Raw genomic sequence first — 17467 nt, 5'->3', positions numbered from 1 at the left:
AAGAAGAAAGAGAGAAAAGAAGCTAATCGAAATCAATCGGAATGGACGGGGGATAACGGGCGTTTTGTATCGATTCCTAAAATAGCGAAATTCGTGGAATATCGCGTTCCACCCCTCGACTCGAAAGGGTAAACGAAAGTCGGGTCCAATTTCCATTTCGCAGCGACAGATTCGAGGGATAGGCATCCCAGGGATTTTTCCCTGGATGCGGAAATTGATGCTTTTCTTCCGCTCCCGTATTCACCGGATCCGAACGAAGGATCTTCGCCACCGATATCTCGAGCGGAGGAGCTTCTTCTCCTTACTCCTCCTCGGATCCGCGATCTTGTGGATCACGGAGTGTCGTTCATGGGGTAATAAGCGATGTAATCCTGTCGATACTACCCCCCCCTCTCCTCTCCTTCGAACTCTTGTCGATGAGCCCGATGAACTTCGATCTCAGATTCTCTTCGAGTGTAACTCTTTACGGGGAATGGGGAGGGAAGGAGCAGAACGGTTGAATCGCATTCGATTTCATGAATGCATTATCCGTATCGATACCCCCGTTTTAGTTTCATCCCTATGAATATATTCATTGTTCGCTCTATTTTTTCTTTTCCCTCGTATTCTCCAAGATTCAGAGAATTGGAAGTAAATTTCTCAAACCTTTCCTGTATCATCCCAGTTGCAGAGATTCGCGACTCCTCGAAAAAAAAAGGAAAGAAAGAAAGAAATAATATATCGTTTAGTTATCGAAACGAATCGTTCGATACGAATCGAGCTCGATCGATGGCTGCTAATCAATTAAGTTCATTCGCGCGTTTCGAATTGATTGAAACAAAATATCCGTCCGACTGGTTCGCAATTAATATCTCGCGCGCGACAGGACACTCCCTTCGCAACGCGGAGATTTCCTCCCACGATTTTCGATCGTTTCGCGCGACGTTTTTTTTTTTTTTTTCCCCCTCCCTTCGTCGTATCGTTCCACCGATTACAATGAAACCCGCGAGCCGAGCCGATGATTTCGTATATGATTCGTGTGTGTGTGTGTGTGTGTGTGTGTGTAAACGGATATTTCGAAATTTGATCGGGATATTTACGGGGGAGGGGGAGAGGGTGTGTGTACACGCCCGATTACGAGTGTTAAGGCGAAGTTATGCACGCGCGGGGGATGTATACACTCGCGGGACGCTTGTTTGCGAAGGACAAATACGCGGCGGAGAGGAGGAGGAGGAGGGGGGAAGGCGGTACGTTACGAATCAAATATTTCATCAAGTTAAGTTCTTCCCGCTGGCCAAACTGTTCGATACACCCAACAATGCGTTTCTCCCTCTCCATTTTCGCTCTTTTGTTTCTCCTCCTCCTCCTCCTCCTCCTCCTCTCCGTGAACCTATTCTCGATAATAAATAAACGCATACCGAGAAAGGACGAAGACAGACGGTGTGCATCATTTGCGGTTCCCTCGTTGCCTCGATGATATCTCGAGTCCCGCTTCGTCGAGATCGAGAAAGAAAGAAACGAGGGAGGAGGGACGAGAAGGTCGGGTAAAAAATGAAATAGAGAGCCGTGATCCACGATAAATCGATAAATGGCAAAAGCGGATATTTTCCTTTATCGCCGGACCCGTTTCTTCCTTTATGTGCCGGGAAAACGGCTTCCTTCCCGTTATACGCACGCCCCGGTGTTGCCGGTCGACAACGAAAGTGCAGTTCGAAAGTAAGCGGGAACGGGTCGATTCGTTGCCGATAAATACCGATTAAAGTCAAATTACTTGGGAGGAAAGGGATTCTATACTATTCTGTTCTCGATCGACGTGGAGAGGGGGGGAGATAATTCGGTTAACGGAAGTACGTAAAGGGCCTCGTAAACGGGCGTCTTACGGGCATCGCGGATCCAGTGGAGAGAGAAACTCCCGTATCGTGCTTTCCAGGGGGAAATAACGGAAAGGAGTTACTACGGTCGAACGAAATAAAAAGATCGTAACAGAAGGGGGAGGAGGAGGCGGAGGAGGTTGGTGTATTTAAAGTCAATTATAGCTCGGCAAAAAGGATGGAGAGCCCGCGTTGGTCGTAGTTTATTGCGCGCGATCGTGTCACCGACTGTGGGAACAAAAGAGGGGAGGGGAGAGGAGAAGAAGATACGTTTGTGCGCTGAAGATATCTGTGGGTAGTCGTCTTTGGGTTGGAAAAGGAAAGGAGCGCATATCAAAAGAGCGAGAAACTAACGGTAAAATAACGGTCGACGCGGTTGAAGGACTGCTCGCCGCAATGTCTGGTTATCTTTCTCGTTTGTAACGTTTTTCGACTCGCGCGATTGGCCGTGTCCTGTGAAAAGAAAGAGAAAGGAGCGAGCGAGGAAGGGGACATGAAGGGGGAGAGGGGGGATACGAATGGATAGAAAAGAAGCGAGAAAGATCGTTAACGGAATCGTAAACGGGCGCGGTGCGTGGCCCCGACGGGGGACGGAGGGGAGAGGAGGGGCCGAGATAAGCGTTTACGAGACGGATGGCCGCTCGAAGAACGATTTCCAACAATCGTTCGAGCCCTATCTACTTACACGGTCGCGTGCGTGCTATGCAACCCTGTTATTTTCTGGACGTTCGCGTTTCGTTTCTCGCGAGACGAGATCGATTTTCGAGTATTCGGACCACGGCCAGGCCATCGCCAGGCCATCGTGCTAAATTTTCCATCAACGGGGGAAAAAAATATTTTTTCCCCGTTCGCCGACGAGCGTTGCCGCATCGCTCGGAAACTCGCTTCGAATCCGAATCTTGTTTCGAACAATTGACACTCGATCGAGCTGGTTCGACGCGATAATTAAAACGTGCACGAGTGTATGCGCGATCATCGATTTCCTTTACCTTCCGAATTAATAATTAGAGAAGAGAGAAGGAAGGAATTCTGTGACACTTGTTCGTAACACTTGTAAATATTGTAAATTGGGAATATTTTCTGGGATAAAAAAGAAGAGGGTGTATATATATATATATATATACGTATATTGTATATATTATTTAATCTCTGGGATAAAATAATGGGGCAAGTGTTGGAATATAATTAACGTGGGAGAAACGATCGCGTTTCGAGGGCAACGTGGCGAGCAATAATGCGGGGCTTTGCCGGTGCATATCCGATCTCGATATTGTTGAATATTCGGCTGAAAATCGGTGGTAAAAAATATTCGACGATAAATTCAGCCTATCGAACGCCCGTTGCCCGATTTTAATTAACCGACGCGTTTTACTAGCCTCCTCCTCCTCTCTCTCTCCTGGCATATAATGTAAAGTATCCCTTGGCGTGAAAAATCTCATTGTTGGAAAAAAGCGCGGGGACCGACAAAGAGGAGGGAAGGGAAATGAGGCGGTCGAAACGACGAGGGTTTAGGGTGGGCGGGGTGCGGAGATTAGCGCAACAATCGAAACGATCGATTCTCGTTGGATGGCGCACACCTCGCTATGTGGCCTCGTGTGTGGCCTTTGCGCTCCGTCGGACCAATTCGTCGAATTTTCCCTGCGAGCGAGCGAGAGAGAGAGAGAGAGAGAGAGAGAGAGAGAGAGAGAGAGAGAGATGAATAAATTCGAGATAGGTAGCGTTGGATGATATTTTGGCGGCGGTTGTACACCGTCGAGGTACACCGCATCTGTTCTTCAACGCCGAGTCGTTGAAAGTGGAAGGGAAAGCTCACGGAACGTTGCAAGTTCCGGCGTGAAATTAACCGATATGTTATCAAGGAGCGCGGAGGCCGGGTAATGCGAGCGGCTTTAATGAAAGCGACCTTTTCTTTCTTTTCTCCTTTTTTTTTTTTTTTTTATATACCTCCGCCTTCGTTACTCGCTCCGCCGTTCTCTTATAACGCTCGTAATAATAATGGTAATAAGATGAGAAAAGAAGAAAAAAAAAAAAAAGAAGGAGAGGGATAGCGATTAAATCGATGATAATGACGACGATGACGACGATAATCGTGGCAATAATAGTAAGTAACGATATTAATGGCAATACCGATAATAATTATCGTTATTATTTTTATTATTAGGGGAGGATAATAAGGAGAATGGGACCCCGTGTTACGAACATTCACCGGATGTTCATTAATTAAAGAGGCAGGAATCGTGGCCGGTTCTCAATGCGCGCGTTGCAAAACCGCTTGGATGCGAGCTAGCTCAACTCTCCTCTCTTTTCCCCCCTCTTTGTTTCATTAAAGTCCAGTCCGAATTAAAAAGGTAAACTACTCGGCCCGCTCCATTTCTTCTAACGCGTGCCTTATTCCTTTCCTTATTATTCCTTATTCCATTTTTAAGAATCCTATTTCCATTTTTACGAATCACGAATCGAAGGGATATTCGCATAGAAAAAAGAGAAAAATGATGCGCGCGGAAAATACGATCGACAAACGTTTCGATGATTAGTGAACGGCGCCGGTACAAGTCGGACGGGGCGATGGCTGCGACGCCACGCGGCGCGACGGGAAACATGCATGACACGATCGAATTGCTCTTCCGACCGCAATCCGCTCCCGAAACGCAGCCCGATTTGACAATAATTACGAATTTGAAATTATAAATTTGCATGAATCAGCCCGTATTTGCCCGCACCGCGATAATTCAGGATACGGGATTGTTGCGCTCGGCTGTCAACCAGATGCTCGCGCCTCGCATCCGAAATTTCGTCGCGCGAGTTTTCTCCTGTGGATGGATCGTCGAAGGATCGATCGATATGTATATATATATATATATATATATATATATATATTTCGTGTCGGATCGATCGTTGGGAAGGCGTCCGAGGCGATTCCCTCCGAGGCGATGTGGATTTAACGCGATAACGACGACGAATTTGCGGGGCGGCGAGGAGAAGTGGAGGGGGGGAGGGGCCGATAATTCAAATCGGCGTGGTACGGTATTGCGCAAGAGGCGCTTGGTGTTTGGTGTCTACGCTTCGGTTGAACGATTCCACCGGAGGTTGGAGCAGGAGAGGTGGAGGGGAGTGGGGTACGAGTGTAACTTGTATCACTGCGAGCTGGAAGCCGGTGTCCGCTCCAATTAACTTTTCACCACTAATTTATACGCCAGCTACTCCCTCCATCTCCGCTGGGAAACCAGGCGAGCTGTTTCTCCTTTCTTTTTATCTTTCCCTCTCCCCTTCCCCCTCCCCCTCCCCCCTTTCTCAAAACTCACGTTTTTACGTCCAAGATAAATAAAAATTCGAGGTAACGTGTTCGACGAATCAATCGCAATTAACTCGGAATTCCGCCTATCTGATTACAGGGAAGCATAGGATCGTCCCTCGTGTTACTTACTACTCGTGCCTGCCCTCCACCGTATTCGATCGCCGCCCGTACGTTTAATCGATCTCCATCGAGCCAAACGCTTTTACGCTGCTCGGGCGACGTTTGTCCGCGGGATCGAACGTGTGTCGTCGACACGGAGGCCACGTATATATATATACGGGATTGAAATCGGAACGCGGACGTATCCGAAAGGACGAGTAGGGGGAGGGAGGGGAAGAGAATGGACGGGAATACGTTCGATACAACGAACGTCGGCTCGTTCACCGGTGGTCAGACATTTCGGTACTTGTTTCCCTATTAATATGCATGTCCTCGTCCTTTAGTTCTTGCCGCGCCCCACACACCCCTCGGTCCTTGTCCCATTCCCCCCAAGCGACGCTCCTCTTTACCCTTGTAGCCCTCGCCGTTATCCGTGAAATCCACCGTCCCCCCTCCTCTCTCGCTCTCTCGCTCTCTCTCTCTCTCTCTGCGGTAAAGCGACGGTGTTTCCTGTCCGACCAAATAAATCCCACGACTACTGGGCTGCCGCCGTTCGCCCCGCACGCCGTGTTGCAGCCAACTCCACGAGCCACCGGCCTGTCCGCCCATACAAGCTCCGTTACTACTCTCCAATACGGGACGACTGATTGAAAGTTTGCCGACCGCTTTTTGCGCCCACTCGATATTACATATCTCTATTGCAAACCATCGCTCTCGTACCCGACTACGATCCATTGTCTTTATTTCGTTTCTTTATTTCTCTTTTTTTTCCCTTCTTTCCTCCTTCCTTTGGAGGAGCATTCGAACGGCGCGAATTTTTCTTTTTTTTTTTTTTCTTTTTTAACCGCTTTCGGCTTTAACGCTCGAATATCCCGTTTCCCCGATCGAACGAAATTTCGGTCCCCGATTTGTCTAGCGGGCGCCGTTTATGGAATTTCGTTGTTTCGTTCGTCGTTGCCACGCTCGCTCGACAGCTACGCCCGTGTTCTCGAACGAGAAGCGTTAGATGGAGGGGAGTTGAAATTCAGATTGGGACAGAAGCCGGTGGCTGTTCCATTATGTAAAAAAATATCACGTATCGTCGGGTTGGCTTATCTCCTCCCTGTCCCCTCCTCTGTCGCTCCACTTATCGGTTTTATGGGACCGGTTTCATTGGAATCGTTATCGAATCTCTCGTTTGTTAATAATAAAAAAAAAAAAAAAAAAGGGAATCTAGGCAAACGTAGATAGGCGGTTAACAGGACGATGAAATTGAATCGAAGTGTCCTCCGTGCCGTTTCGTCTCGCGGCGGGAACGTTTCTATCGGGAAGTAATACGAGCAGAGACGTCGATTCGCATTGTAATTTTAACGGCGCTCGATGAACAAGCGATAGATAGAGGCGATCTTTTTCTTTCGAAACCGCGTATATATCGTAACCATCGAAACTTCGAAATACCACCATACCGCGTTTTAACGTTTATTATTAATAATACAAGCAGCGACCATTTACGAAGGAATTTCTAGTTATCCGTTTCCCGTAATTGGGCGATGAAATAACTCGTTTCACCCCACGAAAAACGCGAAATTCACCAACTCGTAATTGCGAATTTTTTTCCTCTCTCTCTCTCTCTCTCTCTCTCTCTCTCTCTCTCTCTCTCTCTCTCTCCTCTCCGGCAAATATACCGTTTATTGCCGCGGCTTCCCCCTTTTTCACGCGCACCTTTGACGTTCCAATTCCCACGAGGCGAAGAAAAACTCGTTGGAATACCCGAGTTTACAAAGGTAACGACGAGCCTTCGCCACCGAAAGCTTTAGGCTGACGGGGTCCCTAATTTTGAAACCACGGGATCGATCGATCGATACTCAGGATCGCGTAACTCTTCCTTAACCTCTCTCGGTGTAAACCGGTCTTATCGCGAACCTCGTGTGCCCAGCCTCCTCTCGAAACTCCTGCATTAACGGCAGCACGTGTTGACATGTCGGTCCATCCGAATAACAAGGGATGGAATCTAGACCCTAGAGTGAGAATACCGTGTACGAGTGGAAATGCGATCCGCTCTCTTTGCATCGGCTCCTCCATTATGACGATGATGTTTCTATCAGGAAGGGTGGATATAATGGGCTTTTGTCCGCCCAGGACGTGCTCTCGGGCGAATTCGGAAACGAGCCTTCTGAGCCAGCCTCCTCTTTCGATATCGCGTTTAATAATCGAGTGGTCGTCATTCGATAAAAATTCATTCGACGGTGATTCATGAAGAGTTGTGGAGAGGTATCCACGCCTCTATTTAGAGAATCCACGTTCCTCGATCAGAGTAAATATCGATTACAATCCATCTCGACCGCCGATGACTCTCGAGCCACCCCCTCCCCCGCGATCGAATCTCGACACGTGCATATCCTTCCCTTCTTCTCTATCGAAAACAATATACACGGGTTATATTGAAAGAAGAATAACACTTTGAAACACTTTATATACCTCTGAGGAAACGTTGATATTGAACTTTTGCTTCTGGGGAGAAAAGAAAGAACAAGAGAAGGAAATATTATTTTTCGCTCACTGCATATAGGCGATAATATGTGTATAGGTTTGGATTATTGTAGGGAACTAGTGGCGAATAATTAGCCATCTGGGACGTTCGTAGAATGAACAATAGGCGTTTGGAAAAAATGGGAGAATAGGCTACCCTCGTTCCTAGACGATTCCTCGATCCATCATCGAGACGCGTTGGAACGCGATGTTAAATTTTCCATGGGTGGGGAAGAGCTTCGCGTGCGTTTCGATATCAGCGCCAGCCTGTCCCCTAGACGCCATTGTCTACCTTCCCTGTTCAGTCTAGGTAGGGAGCTAATCAGCTTCTCGTATCTTCTTGCCGGATTCCAATCAACAAGAGATCCTTCTTCACGCCTGTTATTTAGGCGTGCGTAGATTGCGGCGAAGGAGGGTGGAAAAATCAAGCCGTGATGCGACTCGACAGAAGAGCTTTCAGAGTATTCTCTGGACGCGCCTTCTTGCATACAATCGGGGAGAACCCTGATTAAACAGTTTTTCCTTCTATTCTTATATATAATCATCGTGCGAGGTAGTTGAAAGTTTGACAAGATCTTTTTTTAGGAAAGGATTCGTATAGAACGAGTAAACGTTTGGGAATGAATTTGGAGGGAATTTCGAATTAAAAAAGAGAAAATTAATATTTATTAATGAAGGAATAATTTAATTTTATACCTTCAGCATCTTTAATATGATTTATATTACGTTCATCAAATATAGGATCTCCAGTATCAATAAATTTAAAGTTGGGGAGGTTATGTTAATAATTGGATTAATTTTTTGATTAAAATATTTATTTATTATTTTAATATTATATTGTTTATTTACATTTATTTATACAATTTATTTATTTATAGTTATTAATCATGGGAAAATCTATATTGAATTTAAGATTAATAATGGTTTAATAGTTGAATATTATATTTTATCAATACACTGAATTCCTTTAAATTTAATATTTTTAAAATTATATTTTATTTATTTAAATAGTTTAATTAAAAATATTAATTTGTGGAATTTTATTATTCAAATTTAGATTATTAGTAACAGTAATAAGATTATATATTTTAAATAAATTAATTATTCTTGAATGATTAATTTGTTCTATAAATTCAATAAAATTTAATCTTTTGATATTAATTGATTATAAATCATTAATATTTGTATTTTTAAGTAAGATTAATTTTTTCAATAATTATTATTTATACAATTAGATTATATAGATTTAAGAATATACTATATAGATCGATTTTTTTATTTAATAATTTTATTTTTAATATCAAAATAAATATATTAATTAGGATGAGATTTAGGATTAATTTCATTTTGTCTAGTAGTTTATTATATAAAAAATAAAATAAACCCTTTTAAAAAAGGGTTGTTATCTTTCAACCCTTGGAAAGAGACGAAAAGTTAAATATATATAAATAATTTATCGATCCATATTAACATCGATTAAAGATTGGATAATTTAAAGACACGAGTGATTCACGTATACAATACTTTTCGTATCGGTGACTTTTTAGGTCCATTTTCGATCCATCCTACTTTCTATTGTACCTTATTCAGAGATATCTTGAGCTAGAAATTTGTTGGAGCAAAAATCTTGGAATATTATTATCGACGCAAGGAGCGGGGATATTATGGAAAGAAAAATAGAACGAAACGGAATAAAATCAATGCGACCGCTGGTTTCCAGCTTCCTCGAATTTACGTAATTTCGAGATTATAGGAGGGGAAGTTTGACAATGACGCGGTTCATTGATAAACTAGCATTACCGTCGAATTTCAACTTGTTACGCTGATTCGATGATCAAACATCGACGGTCGACGGTTTCGCGTTTATCTATTCACTCGTCTGCACACACATATATATATATATATGTATATATATATATGTATACATATATATTAACAGCGCATTTACAGGAATTTGGAACTGGTATTCGATAATTGGTTTTTACGCTTCGTTAATGCCAAGAGCGTGAATTGGCTCGAACTCTCTAATTTCCCTCGGACCGACTCTTCCACACCTTTCACTTTGTGCAAAGAAATCCACGACCTATATACACACACACACACACACACACACACACATATATATATATTATAATATATTATATTATAATATATAATAATATATAATATATATATATTATAATATATTTTTTATATTATGGAAACGACCTGCGAATAAGATTACGTAACGCGATATCAGTTATACGGCTGGCGGCATGAAACTGCTCGGCAGTTGGCCGAAAGGGGTGACGCATCGAAAGGATCGCATGGCCGCGAGCTATTAATAACTTTGCACAATTTATAGCAATTTTACGTGTGATCGCCTGGTAAATTCGATGGACGACGATATGCATCGAAGCCCGCGTATTAATTACGAGACACGCGGGAGGACAGGAAAAATCGGCTTCGTTTATAAAGCGTCGTTTTGGTAAACGGGTATGGAGGAATGGGGAAATGGTGAGGAAAACGCGTAGGTCATCATCGCGGATCACAAATGGCGAATATCGGTTGCACGGAGTTACTGAAAGCGGGTTAAAACCTTTTCTCCCCCTTTCTCTTCTTTTTTCTCCCCCTCGATCACGCGGCGCTGCGCTTTTTTTATTGCCCGAACGAGCAACGTCCACCGCGACACGCCTCCCCCGGAGGTGGTAAAAGCACCTAGTCAGCTCCCTTTACGGGGGGAGTCGGCCGTAGAGCGGAAAAAGAAGACAGCGTGGATAATTACCCCGACAATAGCGCCGCCTATGCAAACCCGCGTCCTTCTGAATCCACGTTCAATTATATCAACCGTCTACATCTCTCGCGTATGTGTGCGTTTGTGCCATTTCACGCTGTAAGATAAATCGAGAGGAAGAGAGAGAGAGAGAGAGAGAGAGAGGCGTTCGATATTCGACGCGTGTTTCGAACGTATACATACATGGTGGTGTAATAGAAAAGCGTGGTAACGGCGGTGGCCGATCGAGTTGTTCGCGACCAAGTACTTTATTCCAACAAGTGCACCAGAAGTGGGCGTTACTGTGCGACGAAATATATTTCCAGGAGGACAGAACGCGGGCTAGCTGCGAAAGAGGAGGGGGAAAAAATTGTGAAACGTGTCACGAGCAATAAACCGATTTCTTCTCGTCGCCACTCTCTCTCTCTCTCTCTCTTCTTTCTTACGGGGACGGGTCGACATTTCATCGAGCCTCGAGCAATCGTCCCCTCTCATTTTTCCCTCGAACCCTGGATCAAGTTTATGAAAACTTGGCCATTTTCATTTGGCCGAAATTAACGCGCCGCGTGGTTAAACAGCGAGGCACACGTGCGTTAAATATGCTCATTTGCGTAATTGCTTTGGCCGGGATATCCGAGAAAAGAGAGAAGGGAAATTTTCTACCGCGTCTCGGTTGAAAACTCGGTTTCAAAACCTCGCGTTGGATTCGTTTAATATTCGATCGCGAATTAACCTGATCGAAAGATTCTCATTTAGAAGGGAGAGAGTAGGAATTTACCCCCTCCCCTCCTCCCAAGCGAGGAGGTAATCGGTGGAAAAAGACGACGTAAGACAGGACAGAGAGTCGCGAGCGAAGCTCCCTCCCTCTTCTATCCTTGTCCCTTCCATCCCGGTCGGTAAATTAGTTCTGAAAGTAGTCAGGGCACGACCGCGAAACATAACTACGTACACCATAGCGTGGAGAAGAGTTATTGGCAATTTGCGGAAGGTGGGGAGGGGGAGGGTGATCGATGAAGCAATCGAACGAGCGCAGATTTACTGATAAAATTCCATTCGACGTCGGAGGGGCGCCTAGAGATATTAAGTTCTCGGCGAGATTGACTTTATAGGCAAAAGTATGCCGACTGGAAGAAAGGAGAATGAAGGAAGGAAGGAAGGAAGGAAGGAAGGAAGGAAGGATGGATAAAAGTAAGTAGGGAAAAGTTAAGAAACTCGAGAAGTCAGCATCTTCTTGGAGGAGATGGAAGGTAGAAGGGATAAGGCGACACCATATAACTTCTACCGCATATTGGTCGACTCTGAAAGAGAGAGAGAGAGAGAGAGAGAGGTTGTATGAGCGGCCGAGCGCGGCGATGCCATATCCAATATTATCGAAAGAGTTGGAGGGGGGCGTGGACGAGGGTATGCACGCTTTCGATGAGACAGTCTAGCAAGGCGAGGAAACTTGCAGTTTGACTTGAGATGCGCGCGTCATGTTTAAGCGGCAATTTCGCTCGACCCGCGTCCCGTCGATCTCCCTCCCCACTCTTGTGTCCTCGGGGCTCGCGTCGCCTGCCACTGACAGATAGCGCAGCGAACTCGCGCCAACACCAAAATATATATGTATATATATATATATACATGTATCGATGTAACGGAATAACGGAATTGCGCCGCATTTTTTCCACGAGACGAATGTATATACGTACGTACGTATATACAGAGGAGCTCGGATTCAATTATCTCGGTGTAACGCTAATCGACTTATCGACGGTCAGATTGTAATTTGCGCAACGATGACGACAGGCTATTGCGCCAAGTGGAACGGAATTAAGGGGGATGTATCCAGGGAACGTCTTGGTCCGATTAAAGCGAAACACTCGAAGGTAAGTTGTAATTGGATTATATATACATATAAAATAAAGGATTAGGATAACTTTATACAGGAATAGGCGATCAAGAATAGTGGACATTATCGTCGATTGGACATCGTTGAAAGCCCGTTTAAAGGCAACTGGAGCCGGGAACGGATTAAAAGTCCGAGCGATAAAGGTTAATTTTCTTCAAGCACCCTGTTAACACAGCAATAACACGGAGCCGCGATAAAATTGTTGGAAGGTGGCACGCGTGGGAGAGGCGATAAGGTGGGAAAAACAAGGGTGTCGCAGGCACGTCTTCTCACCGTCGTGAAATATATTTCGCCGACTCAGCCCGCGGTAGGATCGTTCTCGCCGAAGGAAAAGGAAAGAATCGAAACGATCTCCTGTGGAATCTGAAAAGTTCCGAGAAGGGGGAATGGAAGAAGGGAGGGCTCACCCTCGTCACGACTACTCGTCCTCCTCCCCTTTTTTCTTTTCCTTTTTTCGCTTGCAAAAAGACGGGAAAGTCTTTAGACGTGTTCTATATACGTGTACAAACTCTCGCCAGTTTGGTAGCGCGCGCTTTCGTAGCGATGTTATTTATTCGGTGAGGAATGAAAAAAAGAAGGAAAGAAGGAAAGAAAGAAAGAGAAATCGATCATTCGTTTTCAAACACGCCGTAAGAACTGATTCTTCCCGATATCGATAAAAACGTGATGTTTTCCCTCCTCGGTACGTGAGCGAGGGTCTACGTGCCGGGAAAAGAAACCGTCTGAACCGGTCTTTATACAAAGTGCGAGAGCTTCGTCAAAGTCACCGACAGATACGTCTTTTAGCTCAATCCTCCAAGGAACGATGGAAATTCGTCCATTTCCGTGAACTGTAACACTCGAATATCAATCCCTCGATTGAAACTTATTCCTCCAATTATTCTCCTTTCGTTTTTTAACAAACTCGTTAACAACTCTGTTTTCTGGTATATATCGTCAAAGTAACACGTAAAGGATACGTCTTTTACTTTTTGAAGAATCCTCGAAGGAACGAAATTCGTCCATTTCCTTTCATTCTCTTTTCATTTTTACTTCGTTAACTCCACTGAAATATACATAACTTAACTTTTCTGAAATATATATAAATTCGTCGATTTCCGTGAACACATGCGAATATTCTCCAATTATTCTCCTTTTATTTTTACCTCGGTAACAATGTTTTCTAGTATATATAATATATATATATTTTCTAGTATATATATATATGTATATCGTCAAAGTGACCGAAGAATACATCCTTTATCTTTCGAGGAATCCTCGAAGGAATGATGGAAATTGATCGATTTCTGTGAACACAATATCCTCCAATTATTCTCCTTTTATTTTTACCTCGTTAACAAGCCCACGTTTTCTGTTTTATATATATGTACATATCCCAGATTGGCTTGGAAAGAGACTCGGTTGGCAAAGGCGAGCGCTATCCAGCCAACAGGTTACACGAAGAATCTTCCGTTACGTATCGGCTTGTTTGGAATTCGAATGTTTCACCCTCGGACAATCTCCATCCCCCTTCCTCCTCCCCACCCCCGAGATTTCACTTGCTAATACCGTATTCGTTGTATATTCATCGTTGCGCCTCGGAACGAGGTGTGTCGTGGCGTACGTTCACCCGTTTCCAGCGACGATCGGAATCGAGTTGCCGGCCGTAAATCGAATATCTTTTAAAGACGAGGAGATCGAGCAGAGAAATGAAAGAAAAAGCTCGGCTCGTAAGATTCTCTCTCTCTCTCAGATTTAAGGTTTAAAATGATACAGTAGCGAGTAATTGTTGGCCAGAAAATAAATGGCCACGAATGATTTCTTATTTTATTTATTTTCACCCCTCGACCTCTGAAGAAGGGAAATTGGATAGGAGTACTCGAAACCGGAGTGATAAAGCTCAATTATGGGACCATAGGATGGTAAGGGGATAGGGAACGTTGAGCAAAATTCTGTCTAACCTTCAACTCCGCGTACGTGCCATTCGAATAGTATATTCCGAGTATATACCTGTTTCCACGGCTTCTCGCCAATCCGTCTCCACCCGCATTATCCTATCATCTCTCGACGAACTCTAATTAGGGGATTATCGAATTTCGACCCCGGTCATCGTTTCATTGGTTCGTCCCTTGCTTCGAAATAATTAATATTTATCAATTGACATGACGATTCGATGTTCAACCGTGAATAATCGTTGAACCGGCCATCGTAAACGGGACTTTATTTAGAGGATTTTATCGATCCTCCTCCTCTTCTTTCTTTTTCTTCTTTTTCTTCTTTTTCTTCTTTTTCCTCTTCTTTCTTCTTCTTCTTTTTCTTCTTTCTTCTTCTTCTTCTTCTTCTTCTTCTTCTTCTTTCCTTTTCTTATTCTTCTTCTTCTTCTTTCTTCTTTTTCTTCTTTTTCTTCTTTTTCCTCTTCTTTCTTCTTCTTTTTCTTCTTTCTTTTTCTTCTTCTTCTTCTTCTTCTTCTTTCTTTTTCTTCTTCTTCTTCTTCTTCTTTTTCTCTTCTTTCTTCTTCTTCTTTTTTTGCTTATTCTTCTTCTTTTTCTTCTTTTTCCTCTTTCTTCTTTTTCTTCTTCTTTCTTTTTTTTCTTATTCTTCTTCTTTTTCTTATTCTTCTTCTTTTTCTTCTTTTTCCTCTTCTTTCTTCTTCTTCTTTTTCTTCTTTTTCCTCTTCTTTCTTCTTCTTCTTCTTTTTCTTATTCTTCTTTTTCTTCTTTTTTTTCTTATTCTTCTTCTTTTTCTTCTTTTTCCTTTTCTTTCTTTTTCTTCTTGTTTCTTTTTCTTATTCTTCTTCTTTTTCCTCTTCTTTCTTCTTCTTCTTCTTCTTCTTCTTTCTTTTTCTTTTTTTTCTTTCTTCTTCTTCTTCTTTTTCTTATTTTTCCTCTTCTTTCTCTTTCTTCTTTTTCTTCTTTCTTTCCCTTATTCTTCTTTTTCTTCTTCTTTTTTTTTTTCTTTTCGATCTTGTCCCACGAAGAGCGCGTTTCGAAAAAATCTCTGGACTCGCTGTAGAGGATTCGACCGAAAACTGACCCATGTTTTGTCTGCGAGTTGATAATGTTTCGGGATCCACGAAAAGGGAGGAACGAATTTCCATCCACCTGGAGAGGGGATGGAAAGAGGGAGGAGGGTGTGAGAGAGGAGAGAAATTATCATGGAAGAGGGAGAGAGAGAGAGAGAGAGAGAGAGAGAAAGAGAAATTACCGACGGTCAATGACAGAGTTTCCTGCGGTTTTCTCCGTTCGTCCGGCTGCATTCACGGCTCGGTAACCTGGCAATAAATCCACTCCGTCTCCCTCCCCTCCCCTTCTCGCCCCCCGCCCCGCTGCTCCTCTCTCATCTGCTCACTTACCCTGTTCCGCGTCCCGCGTATATATCTCGCGTGTATGAACCCCTGAAATTGACCGTTGCCAGTGTCACCGCTGTGCCGGTTCAACCCGAGTCGGTATAAATCAAACCGTTGGATTAGCCGCACCGTGTCAATTTCGTAAGACATCCTCTCACGTGGATAGAACTCGACTCGACTCGTCGAAAAGTCGCTCGAATCGTTAATTCGATCTCGAAACTGTTGAAACAGGCACGTTTATGGGGCTCGAAAAAATGTCGAGAGGACTGAATTATCGAATACTATCTACTATATATAGGCGATCGAAATTCGACCCGACTCGAAACTTATATATATATATATATATATATATATATATATATATGTATACACACGAGAGAAATGACGAGAATTGGAATCGAAACTCGCCCCGTAAACTCTCCGATGTTTGCCCTCGAATCGATGTTCCCTCGGGCTCTGCCGATAAACCGATCGTCGACGCGTCAACCAAAGCATCCCCGCCGAGGGTATACGCGTTCCTACGAGAGTGAGAGGGACAGAGAGATCGCGTTAATGAATTGTTTTCACCGAAAGTACGGACACTGTGCGGATATTCTTCGACGAGGGTTATTCGCTGCTCTCCGTGGACCAATCGTCGGCGGCCCACGCAAATTACTCTCCCAAGGAAACCTACGTGCTCTGGATAATTAATCATCCGCTAACAACAGCTTCGTCCTCGATCTCCCGAATAAATCGTAAACAGTGGAAAAAGTTCCTTAAAGTTCTTCTACGCTCGAATCGTGTTTCATTCTAATCTTACTTATATTAATAAGTAAGGTTTAATTTTAGGGGTGCGTGCTCGCTCGATCGACACGAGAACCTTCTGTTAATTATCATTTAGATAATACAACCAGTCTCGCCTCGAGATCCGCTTTCATCGCTTCTCTCCATCTCTCTCTTTCTTTATTCTTTATTTAAATATATATATATATATATATAATATAATTATTTATTAATATATAAATATTTATATAAATTAAAAATAATAAAATTTTTTATCATAATTTTAAAATTATTTATCATTTTTTAACATTATTTAATTATTTTATAAAATTAAAATCTATAAATACAAATATTTATACTAATTTTTTTAATTTTATAATTATTTAAATGAATAATAAGCTATAATCTACAAATAAATTAAATTCAATAATTTTATATAAAAATTAAAATTTAATTTTATATTCCCAATTTTTAAATAATTTATAAATATAAATTCCCAAACCAAAAAAAAAAAATAAGAAGTCTTATCTTTAATTACTTGTAATTTTATTTATTAAAAAATAAATTTATAAATATAAATTCCCAAATCAAAAAAAATAATTATTCGCGTTTCGATGTCGCGCCTCGAACGAACCCTCCCTCGGTGTCCGTCGCTCGATAACGCCACGTGCGTGGAAACACCCTCGTGGAATAACTTGTAGAACAGGTATGGATGACAGGTGAGCTATGAAACGAGGAAGATAGAATTTCACATCATTTATTATTTTAATAATATATTGTTTATTTAGATTTATTTATTCAATTTATTTATTTATAGTTATTAATCATGGGAAAATTTATATTAAATTTAAAATTAATAATGGTTCAATAATTGAATATTATATTTTATTAATACATTGAATTCCATTAAATTTAATATTTTTAAAATTATATTTTATTTATTTAAAATAGTTTAATAAAAATATTGATTTGTGAAATCAATGATATA

The 17467-nt window shown here is 42.6% G+C and overlaps 1 protein-coding gene across 2 annotated transcripts in view; it reads left to right on the top strand.

Annotated features, from left to right (window-relative positions):
• The window catches only part of LOC122715323 (nephrin), a 220543-nt gene that overhangs the window by 11063 nt on the left and 192013 nt on the right, over positions 1 to 17467 (top strand). The window lies entirely within an intron of this gene.

This window comes from Apis laboriosa, unplaced genomic scaffold (genome assembly GCF_014066325.1).
Source record: "Apis laboriosa isolate Shangri-la unplaced genomic scaffold, ASM1406632v1 scaffold34_cov151, whole genome shotgun sequence".
In the NCBI taxonomy this organism is placed as follows: domain Eukaryota; kingdom Metazoa; phylum Arthropoda; class Insecta; order Hymenoptera; family Apidae; genus Apis; species Apis laboriosa.
Note: the sequence above shows the minus strand (reverse complement) of the source record. Positions and strands in the feature narration are given on the sequence as shown.